At 37.7% G+C, this 15,925-nt stretch overlaps 1 protein-coding gene across 1 annotated transcript in view; it reads right to left on the minus strand.

The window, feature by feature from the left end:
* MED20 (mediator complex subunit 20) overlaps positions 1 to 15,925 on the minus strand; it is a 119,913-nt gene that overhangs the window by 19,459 nt on the left and 84,529 nt on the right. The window contains exons 5-6 of the transcript XR_011974251.1: positions 1,327 to 1,381; positions 31 to 107 (exon numbers count right to left, since the gene is read on the minus strand). The gene's annotated coding sequence lies outside the window, so the exon portion shown is untranslated. The remainder of the gene's footprint in view (positions 1 to 30; positions 108 to 1,326; positions 1,382 to 15,925) is intronic.

Below are 15,925 nucleotides of genomic sequence, written 5' to 3' on the forward strand. Positions count from 1 at the left end.
CAAGACCACTAGCCCCTCTGAAAATCTCACCATTGCCTTCAGGAAAGTGTTCCTCACATAGACAGAACTGGATGGAAGAAGTCAGGAATGTAGCTATATTGCTACACCTAAGTAGCAATGAAATGTTCATGAAATTAAAGTTCAGGAAGTTCTTAAAAATTATACAGAGGAAAAAACAGTTGTGGCGAATACTTTTGTCCAACTATTTATGGAACTCATTTAATGACTTACTGATTCTGATTTCTTGTTCTAAAAGTGAAATAAGAATCATTTTGCAGATCTCACCCTCTAAGCATTATAAAACAGGAGCCTGGCAGACAAAATTACCAAAAACCAAAAGAATCTTTACCTCCAGAGATTATTCCAAGCATACCTTCTCATTTTTTTTTGTCCAATGTGTTATTTAAAAATGAAAAGCTTCCCTGAGCAAGGGGATCACTTCTAAAGAAGACGAATTCATGCTTGAAACCATGGTTACCCAGTACAGAGCTCAAATATCCTCCCCTTTCCTAGGTGGAGCAGTTGTCATTCCACTGGCCAGACTTTGTATGAACTAGGAATTTAACTGACAGCTTAAAGGCTAGGGAAAATCACATAAAGGTAAGCCAGAAAAGGTGCTCTTTAAAGGCCTAACCCATTTCAATATAGCCTTCTTTGCAGCTAAATACAGAGCTGCCAGAATCATCTTATCACCCAGTTACTTAAGAGTGATAAATACAGGCCCTAATTAATGACCCACCAAAGTCTTAGGAAAACTCATTCTATACTCTTCTTTTTCATAAAGAATAATGCTGTTTCTATATCTCTTTCTCTGTTTTTCAGAACCAGTATGAACACTATAAAGAAGATCTGCATGATAAAAAGCTGTCAAAAGCTATCTAAGTCTGTCTCTTCCAGATACTGGTATATTGCCTATGTAAAGTCAAAATTCTTTAACTAATGAGATTATTGGTTGCTGTGGAAATAATTATATAGTCACCAGTAAATAATTACAAGCTTACTACCTAAAGAAAAATAATTACAAACCTGTTGCTAAAATTTCCTAAATAAAGACCTTACTTGAAGTATACACATGGTCAACAGGCCAATATCTGCAAAACAGTTCTAACATATAGTCCTCTGTGTCTAGGAGAAAACTGTAACTTTCCTTTTCAAAATCCTTTCCGATAATACAGCAACAGCTACCATTTATAAAATACTCTTTAGTTTACCAAAAGTTTTCTTCACAACACGGCAAAAATAGAAGGCAGCTATCATGGAGTGGAAAGAAAAGTGCTGAACTGGGAATGAAAAGACTTGAGTTCACATTCCAGCTCTGCTACTTACTACCTGGGTAACCTTGGGAAAGTCAGTTGAGCTCGCTGGGCCTCAGTTTTCTCATCTGTAAAAAATAAAAATCTTTTTTAAAATGAGGGGGCTGGACTAGATGTCCTCTACATTGGGTCCTGTCCAATGTTAAATTCTGTGACGCTAATATTATCACCACTTTACAGATGAAGGATCTTGAGGTTCAGAGAAAATGAGTGGCAGAGCCAAGGCCTGGAACTCAGGTAATGGCTGCTTCTACTACTAAATCTATGCCTCTCTTGCTATAGTATTTACTACTTTATACAATTCTCTTCACAGGGCCTCAAAACAAAATAAATAAACAGAAACTTATAATAAAACTTTAAAAGACTTATTTTTCATCATTTTAAATGATTAAATAGTTAGCATGCATCTCCTGTGATTGAAGAGTATGAAGAAGTAACAACATTTTGTGGGATAATCATTGAAGATCATTTTGTGATTGTGGCAAAAAGAAAGCTTTTTTGTAAACTCTGGGGACAAATATAGACATAAAGTTCAATTACTCTTTTCCTAGGTAATAGAAAAATATTTATTAGGCTTCATTTTTCATTTCAAAGGGAGGAGGAAGTTAGTGAGTAGGAAAGAGAAGAAAGAGGAAGGAAAAGAAAACTCACATTTCTTTAATGCTTTAAGTTTTGTAAAGTATTTTCCTCACAATATCTGAGTTAAATAGTTTATTGTTTCTTTTAAAATATTTTATGTATACCTTTTGTTCCTTAAAAAAACAATATTTTTAAATTAACAACATTGAACTAATAAAGGACCAAATGTTTATCTGTTACTGTCAAAACATCATTGTGTTGGATGTCTTTAATTAACTGTTTTTCTTTGTTAGGAGGGGTTCAGTTTGGGGAAAATGGAAAGATTATTACCAGAAACAAACAGGAATATGATAAAAGAACAAAAGGTTATCCATTCTGGAAAGCAATTTGGAACTATGTTCAAGATAAAAATTGTAAATGCCCTTTGATCCGGCAATACCATTATTAGGATTATACCCTTCAAAAAGAACAAAAAAAGAATTAAAGGACGGCTATATACAAAAATATTTATAACAGTTCTTTGCTAGACCTACTCTCACCTATACCCATTCTTTCTTCAAACTGAACTCTGAAATCTCTTGACACCTTTTGGGATTAAGGAAGGTCTTACAAATGGTTTCCAATATAGCAAAAAGAAGAATCTTCAGACCAAAGGCATCATCCACCTGGGTCACCTTCTAAAAGAAACTAATTCCATAGGAAGTTGAGATCCTCAGCAGAGACAGATAGATACTGCTGGAGGAATTATCAGCTAATATTTTTCAAAACTCATAGAACATAGGCTAAATGCCTAGATTAGAAATGAACAATTGTAGTTTGTTGTTCAATCATTTCAAATTCTTCATGATCCCATTTGAGGTTTTGTTGTTTTGGGTTTGGGTTTTTTTTTTTTTGTGGCAAAGATACTGGTGTGATTTGCCATTTTCTACTCCAGCTTATTTTACAGATGAGGAAATTAAGGCAAACAAGGTCAAGTGACTTGCCCAGGGTTACAGGGTTAGTAAGTGCCTCCCTAAGGTCTCATCTGAACTCAGGAAGATGAGTCTTCCTGACTCCAGATCCAGCACTGTGCCAATCAGCTACCCTTTGCAGCACTAGTTTTTAAAGGAGGATACCAGTGATGACCCTGAAAGCTATAGGCTAGCCAAATCTTGGGAAGATATTAAAGCAAAGGAAAAAAGAAACTTTGGAAATATTAGAAATACACATGACATTTCATGGGAAATAACCAATGCAACTGATAAAGTCAATTTTGTCTAATTTCTTCAGTGATAAAGGCATATAAAAGAGGTAAAAGCAATAAATCTATAGAGGTCACCAGTTCATTTATTACATAAAATATCATATATGACATTTAACTGCTCTTCCAAGATCCATATGGAATATATAAATGATTAGGCAATGCAATGGGAAAAAAAAAATACTGGGTTTTGAATCAGAAGGCCTGGATTCAAATCCTTGCTTTGCTACTCATGACTTTAGACAGCGAAATTGTGAGGTCAAATGTTTTTATCTTTCTTTGTATCCCCAGTGCTTAATATAATGTATAACAACCTCTCTGGGCCTTGATTTCCTTATTTGTAAAATGAAAAGATTAGAGTAGATTACCTCTAATGTCCCTTCTAGCTATCAAATAGGAACAGAAAATAGAAATCAAATAGTATGGTCCTATGAAATCTCTCCACCTTAAAATAAATAAGTAAGAAGCTTCCCTTGATAGTCCTTTTTTTAAGCTAGCATTCCTTTTAGAAGGGAGCCAAAGAAAACACAGGGACTCACCCTACCTCTCCCAAATTTCCCTAACTAACAAAAGGAGAGGGTGAAACAATTTTTTAGCTCACAACAACTTAGAAGATTGGAAAGAAAGGTCTATCACAGAAGGGTGAGAGTGGAACATAACCCAGCACAAGGTTACTACAGTAACCTTGGGGGCAACTGAATCACCTACTGGCACTGGCAGTTTCCAGAACTCTCAAGGACACAGACAGTAAAGGGGTTGGAAAACTGATCAGAAGGAGATTACAGGCGTCCCTTTATTGCCACCGGGTGCAGGATTCTGATGAATTGCCCATATAGAGATCTGAGTCACATTCCTGGGTTACAATCTCATGGAAAGAAGGCGCACTGGAATACCAATGAAGCCTCAAGGGAGTAGGGACCCTGGTCATAGTTCCAAGTTAGAAAAGAGTGTTTGTAGTGGCTCACAGACCTGAGCACAGACCCAGAGAGTAGTATACACACCTGAAAACAGCTGCATAAAATTTTGAAGCTTGGGACAGTGCCCCCTCCACCCCAAAAGTAGAGTCCAACTTGAACACAAGGTTAAAAGAAACAGGTTAGAAAAATGAGTCAACAACAACAAAGAACATGACCATAGAAAGTTGCTATGGTGACAGGGAAGATCAAAACAAACTAAGAAGAAGACAACAAAGTCAAAACTGTTATAATCTAAAGCCTCAAAGAAAGATGGGAATTGGTTTCTGTCCCAGAAAGAATTCCTGGAAGAGTTCAAAAGGGATTTTTAAAAATAAAAAAGACAGAGGAAAAATTAGGAAAACAAATGAGAGTGAAACAAGAAAATCATGAAAAAGTCAACAGCTCAGTAAAGGAGGCACAAAAAAAATACTGAAGAAAATAACACTGTAAAATAGAATACATTGGATTTCAGGGGGCAGAGCCAAGATGGTGGAGTAGAAAGATGGACCTGCTCTAGCTCTCCCCCATAGCCCATAAAATACCTGTAAAAATTACTCTAAACAAATTCTAGAGCAGCAGAAGCCACAAAATGACAGAGTAAAAGAGATTTCCAGCCCAAGGGCAGCCTGGAAGGCTGACAAGAAAGGTCTATCACACCAGGCTCAGAGTGGAACGCAGCCCAGTGTGGGCTGCGTGGCACAGACAGTGCCAGAGCTGGCTTCAGGGCATGGAATCACAGGTGGCAGCTGCTGTCCCCAGATTCCTCAACCCACAAACGCAAAGACAATTTCAAAGGTCAGTGAGAAAGCTCTTTCACATGGGTGAGAGATGACTGTGGTCTTACCCCAGCCCAGACCCCAGGTGTCCACTTTTGGAGCCCTTGGCCGAAAGATCCTGGGGGAATCTAGTGGCTAATCTGGGTCTCAGCCTTGAGTGGAGGTCCTGGAGTGAGAAGGTGCACTGGTGTGGTGGAGCTGGTGGTGGTTGTGGAGAGAGAATCCTACTCACAGTTCCAGGACAGAAAAGAGTGCCTGTTCTTGCTCACAGACCAGAGCACAGGCCAGGAGAGGAGTAAACACCTCTCCCTTGATTGTGCCACCATGGAGGCATTGAGAACTTAGGGGTCTCTAGGGTATACCCTCTACTTGACAAAGGACTCAAAAGTCAAGCAACTGGCTGGGAAAATGCCCCAAAAAGGGAAAAAAATAAGACATAGAAGTTTACTTCCTGGGTGAACAGGTATTTTCTTCCATCTTTTCAGATGAGGAAGAACAAAGCATACCATCAGAGGAAGACATAAAAGTCAAGGTTTCTACATCCAAAACCTCCAAAATAAATATGCAATGGTCTCAGGTCATGGAAGAGCTCAAAAATGACTTTGAAAATCAAGTAAGAGAAGTGGAGGAAAAACTGGGAAGAGAAATGAAAGCAATGCAAGAAAATCATGAAAAGCAAGTCAATAACTTGCTAAAGGAGACTCAAAAATGCTGAAGAAAATAACATCTTTAAAAATAAACTAATCCAAATGGCAAAAGAAATCCAAAAAGCCAATAAGGAAAAGAATGCTTTAAAAAATAGAACTAGCCAAATGGGAAAGGAAGTTCAAAAGCTTACTGATGAAAATAGTTCTTTAAAAAGTTAGAATGGCAAGGCAGAGCCAAGATGGTGGAGTAGAAAGACACACATACACTAGCTCTTCCCTTACAGCCCATAAAATACCTGTAAAGAAGGACTCTCAACAAATTCTAGAGCAGCAGAAGCCACAGAACAATGGAGTGGAGATTACTAGCCCAGAGTGACCTGAAAGACCTCCGGGAAAGGTCTGTCGCACCGGACACGGAGCAGAGCCCAGCCCTGTCTTGGCTGCATGGCATCGGGAGAAGCAGGACCAAGCAGGCATCAGGGATAGAATCTCCAGCTGCAGTGCAGATTCCTCAACCCACAGGCGCTAAAGGTCAGTGAGAGGGTTTTTTTGACTGGCCAAGAAGGGAGCAGGGTGTCCCCATAACTCAAGCCTCCTCAGGTGGCAGCAGTGGAGGCAGCAGTGGACGGGAGCTCCCAAGGCAGGCAGCAGCCTGCATCCATTGTGGAAGGCCTCATCATAAAGGTACTGAGGGAAATGAGCCCTGTGTGGTGGCCCTGCCCCCATCTGAGCAGCTGATCTTAATCTCACACTGAATAGTGGCCCTGTCCCCACCTAAAGCCCCTGGGGGATTGGAGCAGCTCATCTGAATCTCAGCCCTCAATGCTGGCTTGGCAAAACTGGAGGTGAGGTGGTTGTGGACAGGAAACTCAGAAGTCAAGTAATTGGCTGGGAAAATGCCCAAAAAAGGGGGGAAAAATAAGATCATAGAAGGTTACTTTCTTGGTGAACAGGTGTCTCCTCTCATCCTTCTGTATGAGGAAGAACAAGGCATACTGTCAGAGGAAGTCAAGGCCTCTGTCTCCAGGGCCTCCAAAGGGAACTTAAATTGGGATCAGGCAACAGAAGAGCTTGAAAAGCGAGTTAGCAGCTTACTAGCAGAGAACCAAAAAAATGCTGAGGAAAATAACATCTTTAAAAAGGATAACTCAATTGGAAAAAGAGGTCCAAAAAGCCAATGAGGAGGAGGCTTTAGAAAGCAGAATTAGCCAAATGGAGGAGAAGGTTCAAAAGCTCAACGAACAAAACAGTTAGTTGAAAGAGAGAACTGAGTTCAGGGAAATGAATGACTGAGATAAACCAAGCAGTCAAAAAACAAAACCAAAAGTTTGAAAAAGTAGAAGATAATGTGAAATAGCCCACTGGAAAAGCAACTGACCTTGAAAATAGATCCAGGAGAAACAATTTTAAAATTGTGGGACTACCTGAAAGCCATTATCAAAAAAGAAGCCCAGACACTATCTTCCATGAAATTATCAAGGAAAATGGCCCTGATATTCTAGAACCAGAGGGCAAAATAAATATTGAAAGAATGCACTGATTACCTCCTGAAAGAGACCCAAAAAGAGAAACTCCTAGGAATATTGTGGCCAAATTTCAGAGTTTCCAAGACAAGGAGAAAATACTGCAAGCAGCTAGAAAGAAACAATTTGAGTATTGTGGAAATACAATCAGGATAACACAGAATCTGGCAGCTTCTACATTAAGGGATTGAGGGGCTTGGAATAGGATATTCCAGAAGTCAAGAATCACCTACCCAGCAAAACTGAGTATAATACTTTAGGGGGAAAAATTGTCATTCAATGATATAGAGGACTTTCAAGCATTCATGATGAAAAGACAAGAACTGAATAGAAAATCTGACTTTCAAACATAAGAATCAAGAGAAGCATGAAAAGGTAAACAGGAAAGAGGAATCATAAAGACTTTCTAAAGCTGAATTGTTTACACTCCTACATGGAAAGATAATATTTGTAACCTTTGAAATTTTTCTCAGTATTTGGGTAGGTGGAGGGATTATACATACACATACACACACACACACACACACACACACACACACACATATAGACAGAGAGTACAGGTTGAGTTGAATCAGAAGAAATGATATTCATAAAAAAAATTAAATTATGGGATAAAGAGAGAAAAATATTGGAAGGAGAAAGGGAGAAATGGAATGGGGCAGGCTATCACTCATAAAAGAGATAAGAAAAATCTTGTTCAATGGAGGAGAAAAGGGAGGAGGTGAGAGGGGAAAAATGAAGCTTACTCTCTTCACATATGGCTTAAGGAAGGAATAATATTCTCACTAAATTTGGTATGAAAATCTATCTCACGCTACAGAAAAGCAGGGGAGAAGAGGACAACCGGAGTGAGGGAGATGATAGAAGGGAGAGTAAATGGGAGAAGGGAGTAACTAGAAGTAAACACTTTTGGGATGGGACAAGGTCAAATGAGAGAATAGAAAAAATTTTTTAAAAGGGGAGACAGGGTAGGATGGATGGCAATATAGTTAGTCTTACACAACATGACTATTATGGAAGTCTTTTGCAAAAGGACACATATATAGCCTATATTGAATTGCTTGCTTTCTCAGTGGGGATGGGTAGAGAGGGAGGAGGGAGAGAAGTTGGAATTCAAAGTATTAGAAACGAATGTTGAGAATTATCATTGCATATAACTGGGAAATAAGAAATACAGGGAATGGGGTATAGAAATTTATCTTGCCCTACAAGGAAAGAGAGAAGATGGGGATAAGGGAAGGGTGGAGTGTGATAGAGGGAAGGGGTAAGCAGAATGCAAGGTATTATGGGGTGGGGGGAGGGGAGAGATGGGGAGAAAAATTGGAACTCAAAATTTTGTAGAAATGAATGTTGGAATCTAAAAGTAAATAAATAAAAAGAAATTAAAAAACAAAACAAAACAAAAAACCAAACCAAGAATCTCCTACCCAGCAAAACTGAGTATAATACTTCAGGGTAAAAAATGGAATTTCAATGAAATAGAGGACTTCCAAGCATTCTTTTTGAAAAGACCATAGTTGAATAGAAAATCTGACTTTCAAATACAAGAATCAAGAGAAACATGAAGGGGTGGACAGGAAAGAGAAGTCTAAAGGAACTCACTGAAGTTGAGCTGTTTGCATTCCTACATGGAAGGATGTTTTTTTGTAACTCATGAGACCTTTTTCAGTATTAGGGTAGTTAGAGAAAATATCTATAAGTAGGTGTGTATGGTTATATATGTATGTGTATGTTGTATATGTATGGGTATGTATATGAACATGTGTGTCTGCATGTATATTCACATACACACACATATATACATATACATACATAGACAGAGAGTACAGGGTGAGCTGAATATGAAGGGAGAATACCTAAAAAAATAAAATTTACTGTTGAATGGAATGTACTAGGAGTAAGAGAAAGGGAGAGGTAGAATATAGCAAAATCATCTCACATACAAGAGAAAAGAAAGAACTTTTACGATGGAGGAGAAGAAGGGGGAGATGAAATGAAATAATTGAGCCTTACCCTCAAGGGATTTGGCTTAAGGAGGGAATAACACACTCTCAACTGGATATGGAAATTTATTTTACCCTGCAGGAAGGCAAGAAGGAAGGGATAGGAGAGGGAAGATAATAGAAGGGACACCAAGTTGGGGAAAAGGATAGTCAGAAGCAAACACTATTGTGGCATGAAAGTCAAGGGAGAGAATGGAATAAATGAAAGGCAGAATAAGACAGAGGGAAATGTGGTTAGTTTCTTACAACTTAATTATTATAAGTGCTTTGCATTGTTACACATGTATGATCTATATTGAATTGCTTATTTTCTCAATGAGGGTAGAGGGGGGGGGAGGGAGAGAATTTGGAACTCAAAGCTTTAAAAATGAATGTTAAAAATTGTTTTAGCATGCAACTGGAAATTAAGTCTACAGACAATGAAGTTCTATTTTGCCCTATGGGAAAAGAGACAGGAAGGGGAATGGAAGAAGGGGGGGTAATAGGAGGGAGGACAGACTGGGGAAAGAGGTGGATGGGGTACATCCTCTCCTGGGGTGGGGAGTGGGAAGCGATGGGGAGAAAATTTTGAATTCAAATTCTTGTGGAAGTGAATGTTAGGAACTGAAAAATAAATAAATTATACATCAGGAGAAAAAAACAGAATAGGCCAAATGAAAAAAGAGGCACAAAAATCCACTGAAGAGAAGAACCCTCTACAAAGCAGAATTGCTCAAATGAGAGAAGATGTACAAAAATTCACTGAAGAAAAGAACTCCTAAACAGCAGAATTGGCTTAATGGAAAAAGAGGTACAAAAGCTCACTGACGAAAATAATTTCTTAAAAATTAGAACTAGCAAGTGGAAGCAACTGACTCTTTGAGACATCAAGAAACAATCAAACAAAATTTTAAAAAATGAAAAAAATACAATGTCAAATATCAAGAATTATTGGACTATCTGAAAGCCATGATCAAAAATGAGCCCAGATATCATCTTTCAAGAAAATACCAAGGAAAACTGCCCTGAGATTCTAGGACCAGAGGATAAAACAAAAACTGAAAAAAAATCCACCAATCTCCTTCTGAAAGAGACCCCAAAATGAAAACTTCCAGGAATATTATAGTTAAATTCTAGAGCTCTCAAGTAAAGGAGAAAATACTGAAAGCAGCCAGAAAGAAACAATTAAAATATTACGGATCCAGTCCAAGTAACACAAAGGATTTTACTTTACTTTAAAGGATTGGAGGGGTTAGAATATGATAATTAAGAGGACTAAGGAGCTAGGATTACAACCAAGAATCATCTACCCAGCAAAACTGAGTATAATCAGGGGTAAAATGGAAATTCGATGAAATGGAAGACTTTTAAGTATTTCTGATAAAAAGACTAGAAGTGAATAGAAAATCTGATTTTCAAATACAAGACTCAAGAGCACCATTAAAAAGATAAACAGGAAAGAGAAATCATAAGAGATTCAATAAGGTTAAACTGTTTGCATTCCTACATGGGAAGATGATACTTGTAACCGGTAAAACCAATTATTAGGGCAATTAGAAGGAGTATGCATATAGACAGTTGGGCACAGGTGTGAATTGACTATGATGGGCTGATTATCTAAAAAAACAAATTAAGGGATGAGGAAGAAGAATACACTGGAAGAAGGAGAAAAGGGAGAGGTAGAATGGGGTAAATTATCTCAAATAAAAGAGGTAAAAAAGAGTTTTTATAGTGGAGGGGGAAATGAGGGAGGTGGCAGTGTATATGTTTGAACGTTATTCTCAGAATTGCTCAAAACACATACTTAGTTGGGTAAAGAAAGGAAATAGAAATAGAAAATAAAAGGAGAAGGGGATAAGAGGAGGGCTGACAGAAGACAGCACAGACTGAGGAGGTGGTAATCAGAAGCAATAACATACTTTTTGAGGATGGACGAACGGGGAAAATAGGATGGAGGGAAATACAGTCAGTAATCATAACTGAAAAAAATTTACAGCAAGTTTCTCTGTAAAGGCCTCAGTTCTCAAATATATAGAGAACTAAGTCAAATTTATAAAAAAAATAAGAGCCATTCCCTAAATGATAATGGTTACAGAATATGAACAAGTAGTTTTCAGACAAAGTAATCAAAGCTATCTATAGTTGTATTAAAAGAAATGCTCTAAATCATTATTGATTAAAGAAATGCAAATCAAAAACAACTCTGAGGTACCACATCACACCCATCAGATTGGCTGACATGACAAAACAAGAAGATGACAAATGTTGGAGAAGATATGGGAGAGTTGGAACACTAATTCATTGTTGGTGGAGCTATGAACTGATCCAACCATTCTGGAGAGCAATTTGGAACTATGCCCAAAGAGCTATAAAACTGTGCATACCTTTTGACCTAACAATACCACTACTAAGTCTGTACCCCAAAAAGATCAAAAACAAAAAGGGAAAGGACCTATATGTATAAAATTATTTATTGCAGCTCTTTTAGAGGTAGCAAAGAATTGGAAACTGAAGGGATGCCCATCAACTGGGAAATGGTTGAAAAAGTTATGGTATAAGATTGTGGTATATAATTGTGATGGAATACTATTGTGTTATAAGAAATGATGAGTAAAATGCTCTCAGAAAACTCTGGAAGGACTTACATAAACTGATGCAAAGTGAAACGAGCAGAACCAGGAGAATATTGTACACAGTAACAGCAATATTGTAAGATGATTGAAATGACTTCGTTATTCTCAGCAATGCAATGATCTAAAACAATTCTGAAGGATTTATGATGAAAAATGCTATCCCCATGTTCAGAAAAAAGAACTGATGGAATCTGAATGCAGATCAAATCATATATTTTGTAAAGCTTTCTTTGTTTTTCTTGGGTGATTTTTTGGGGATTGTGTTTTCTTTCACAACAACTAATATGGAAATACATTATGCATGACTGCACATGAATAACCTATATCAAATGGCTTGCAATCTGGGGAGTAGTAGGAAGGAGAGAATTTGGAACTCAAAATTTTAAAAAAAGAATGTTAAAAATTGTTTTTACATGCAATTGGGGAAAAATAAAATATTAAATACTTAAAAAAAAAAGGTGAGGGGAGCCAAATTCTTTAAATAAGTGTCCTACCTCAATGCATAAGACCCAAATAAGGCATACCCATACATTGGAGAAATTTCATGTTTTAAAATGTAAACTAACAAAATTCACCAAGTAAATGTCCTCCTCCCTAACCCACCCCCTTCATAACTGGAGACTGAGTGGGGAGGGTACCATATAGATTCAATCTACTCTATGAATATGTACTCCTAAAATGATAAGTTTGTGAATCCCTACTAATGGATTTACTGTTAATAATTCACCAGAGGAAATAATTTAAAGAAAAGGCATTTACTGAGCAGGCATTGTATGAACAATTCTCTCCCAACAAATACACACAACAGAATCAGGGGAAGAGTAGGAAGACAAGGAATTAATTCACTAGTAGAGAGGTGCACATACAGGGAACTCCAGGCCACTGTGGACATTATTATCATCTTCTTTCTCCTCCTTGTTTTATCTTCTACCCTTGCTGTTTCTGTTAGAAAGGTAGCAACCACCTGGGGCTACTTGGTTCTGTTTCTCTCTGAAGTTCAACTCCTGATGGCCAAGACTATCAACTCACAAAGTTCTTACCTTTTTGGGCCTTGACTCATTAGGCCTACTCCCTGCTGAGTGATTATCTTCTACATAAGTAGTTTATATTTCAAGACACCATCATGGGTAATGAGAGGAGGGAGAGAAGAAACTTCTTCCCTGGAAGTTCCTTCTCAAGGGCTCAGCTCTATTTCTATATTGGCTTTCTTCTTGATTTCCAGAGTTCACATTCCTCAGAGCTATGTCCTACCTTGACTTAAAGGGCCACCACGTACTGGCTGATCCTTTGACCAGTCAATGGCTAGCCACCCACTACTATTAATTCCATCAAGTTTGACTGGTAATGTTTTCTATTACTTGCCCCTTGTCTTTTGTAAGTTAATCAAATGGGCTGGAGAGAAATCTAACAATTAGGAACACCTCCATCCCTTTCCTCCCCTCTTCCCAAACAAAATGTAGTAGATTAGTCATTTGTGGAAATCATACAATCTAAAGGATGGAAAGCTGCAAACCTAATCTTCCAGAGAAATCTCACCTAAAACATTCAAGTAAAAACTCAAATTCAGTAAACATTAATGAAGCACCTACTGTATGCAGTGTCATGATAATTACCAATGAAATACAAAGTTTAACACTGAGATAAGAAAAATTTACAACTTCATGGAACTCAGAACCCAAAAGAATAATCTTAAATTTGTTGTGATGGGGCTAGTTTGTTTCTTAAATTTTCATCAGAGAGATGGCAACATAAAATGTTATATAAAGTATCAGTCTTGGCAACTATTAACTTTCTACCCTTTAGAGGAAGAGATGCAGCATGATACAGTTTAAAGATTACTGGATTTGGAGGTAAGGAATTAGGTTACTAATCCCTATTCTGCAATTTACTAGCTATGGTATTATCTTGAGAAAGTAATTTAATTTCTTTGTGTCTCCGTTTCCTCACCTGTAAAATTAAGGGACTAGATTAGACGACTTTTAGGTCTCCTTTAGCTCTAAATTTATGATTAAAGGCAATAACATATATTGTAGTTTAACCAAAAATCACAAAACTCTGCCCAACAGAAAATGTATATTCCTTAGTCATGCCTCTTCCTCCTACCTGGTCCCACACCTTTCCTTTCTGCCTTGACCCAACACTCTGAAATCCACACATCAGAAAACTTATATTTGCAATATTCTAGGCTCAAAACTTCCAATCTCCTACTTGACTGGTATCTCAGGGGTAGGAAACCAATCAATCCCATCAAAACAGGACTCATCCTCTTCCTTATAAAGTATCTAAGTAACTGATTCAGGAGGTGCCTTAAAGTATGGACTGAAGTATCCAAAATCATCTTGGACTCCCCTCTTCCAGCAATTGCTTGAAAACCATCACGCCTAAGGCTCCCTGGCTATATCCTTACTGATTCCCACTCCTGTTTTGGAGGTTTTAGTGCTAGTCTTAATGTGAAGGGAGATGGCCCACCTTATTGATATGGAGGTATTCGTCATGGCCCCAGGGTGATACCCTAGTATTACTTTTCCCTTGTTGTCCCTTATCCTCTTGAGTGTCTCCAATTAAAGCACGAGATCTTCCTTTAGGACATTCCCTTAAACATTACAAATTAAAAGGGTCTATTGCTTTCCAAATTGATTGGCTTTTGCAAAACCCTTTTCATGCCATCAACAGACTTTGACACCATAACAAGGTACTGATGCCTGATTAGACTACATGGGTGTTTTTCATCTCTAAATCTAGGTCTTCTGATGCTGAAAAGGAGCATCAAGAAATAAGCAAGAAAAGGAATCAAGAAATAAGTTGTCTGTGTTAATCCAGCACAGTCCAGGAACAGGGGAGTGAGATATTATCTAATAAATAACATTATCCTAGTCACTAAGAAGAGGAATAGGGATCAATATGGAATAGGGATTACCAATCTTCAGGCTCCTATCATGGTCCACATGGAATATCCCATAAGATTCTCCCTCTGCTTCTGCCTTGATATTAGGTTCTGTAATTTGGTTTCCTAGGTAGACTTTCCTATTTTCCCCAAATCTAGTTTGCCTGGAAGTTTTATTTCTTGGTATGAATTAATAAACTGGCATTTTGGTTTATAAATGACCCACTTGGGAAATGGTTAATGTAATGTAATCAATCCCACAGTGCTTAGGTGAAATAGTAAGTTCAGTGTCCTAAACATGCAAAATTGAGGACTTGATTCTAAAATTCAGGACTTGGGAACTGATTACTGGTTACAAATGAGTTTTTAAAAATAACGCCCTCTTAAGGTCTTTTCAGTATTATTCTATTGCCTTTCTCTCGCTTTACCACACTTGTGTACAAAGGGGTCAGGACGTATAAAGAATCAGGTAAATGCAAGATAATCTGATGAGGTAAAGAAAATGAATAACTATGGAGACATCAGGAAAGATCCAGCATAGAAAGGGAGGACCTCAACTGAACCTTGAACAAAATTAGGGATTCTAAAGAGGAAAAGGCATTACATTGCAGACATGGTGGATAGTCTGGGCAAAAGACTGACCATAGGAGATGGGATGCTAAATTCAAATGGACGTGTTGGGCTGGAATGAAGGAGAATACTGTAAACTAAGTGTAGAAAGGTAGGCTGTCAGTGTTAACAGGAGCTATCTAAAGGCTAGCACATTAGTACACTCTTTAAAAAATTAGCCTTTTGCTTTTAACAGTGTCATCTTTGGAAATACATCTTCTCCTTCTAAATTGGACTTTTCTTTTAACAAAAAAAAATTTACATAGCATGCAACATTTTGACTTCGTAGGCCCCCTTCCTCTAAACTATAAGGAGAGAGATGGAGCCTGTCATTTGTTCTCTTGGAGTGTTCTGCTTCCTGTTAGTGATCCTTCTATTTACATTATTGTAGTATCAACTGTATCTGCTGTTCTTTCTTCCTTTTTTCTTTTTGCTCTGCATTAGTCCATACAAACCTTCTCTACTTTTTCTAAATGTCTTGATTATGTCATTCCTTGCCATAATTTTTTAAAATAGGCTATTGATGTTTTCTCTCTCTTTTTTTAACCTCATTGTCATCTCCCAATGGATACTCACCCACACCACCAATGAATACTCCTTTATAAAAAATAAGTACAGTAAAGCAAAACAAATAAACACAATGGTCCATTTGAAAATATATGCCTCATTTCAAAGATACAGTCTATTACTGATCTCCCAAGAGGTAGGAGACGTGGTTAAACATCAATGTTCCGCAATTACAACTGAGCATTGCATTAATCAGAGCTTTGAAATCTTACAATG

The sequence above is a fragment of the Notamacropus eugenii genome, chromosome 2, assembly GCF_028372415.1.
Source record: "Notamacropus eugenii isolate mMacEug1 chromosome 2, mMacEug1.pri_v2, whole genome shotgun sequence".
NCBI classification, from domain to species: Eukaryota; Metazoa; Chordata; class Mammalia; order Diprotodontia; family Macropodidae; genus Notamacropus; species Notamacropus eugenii.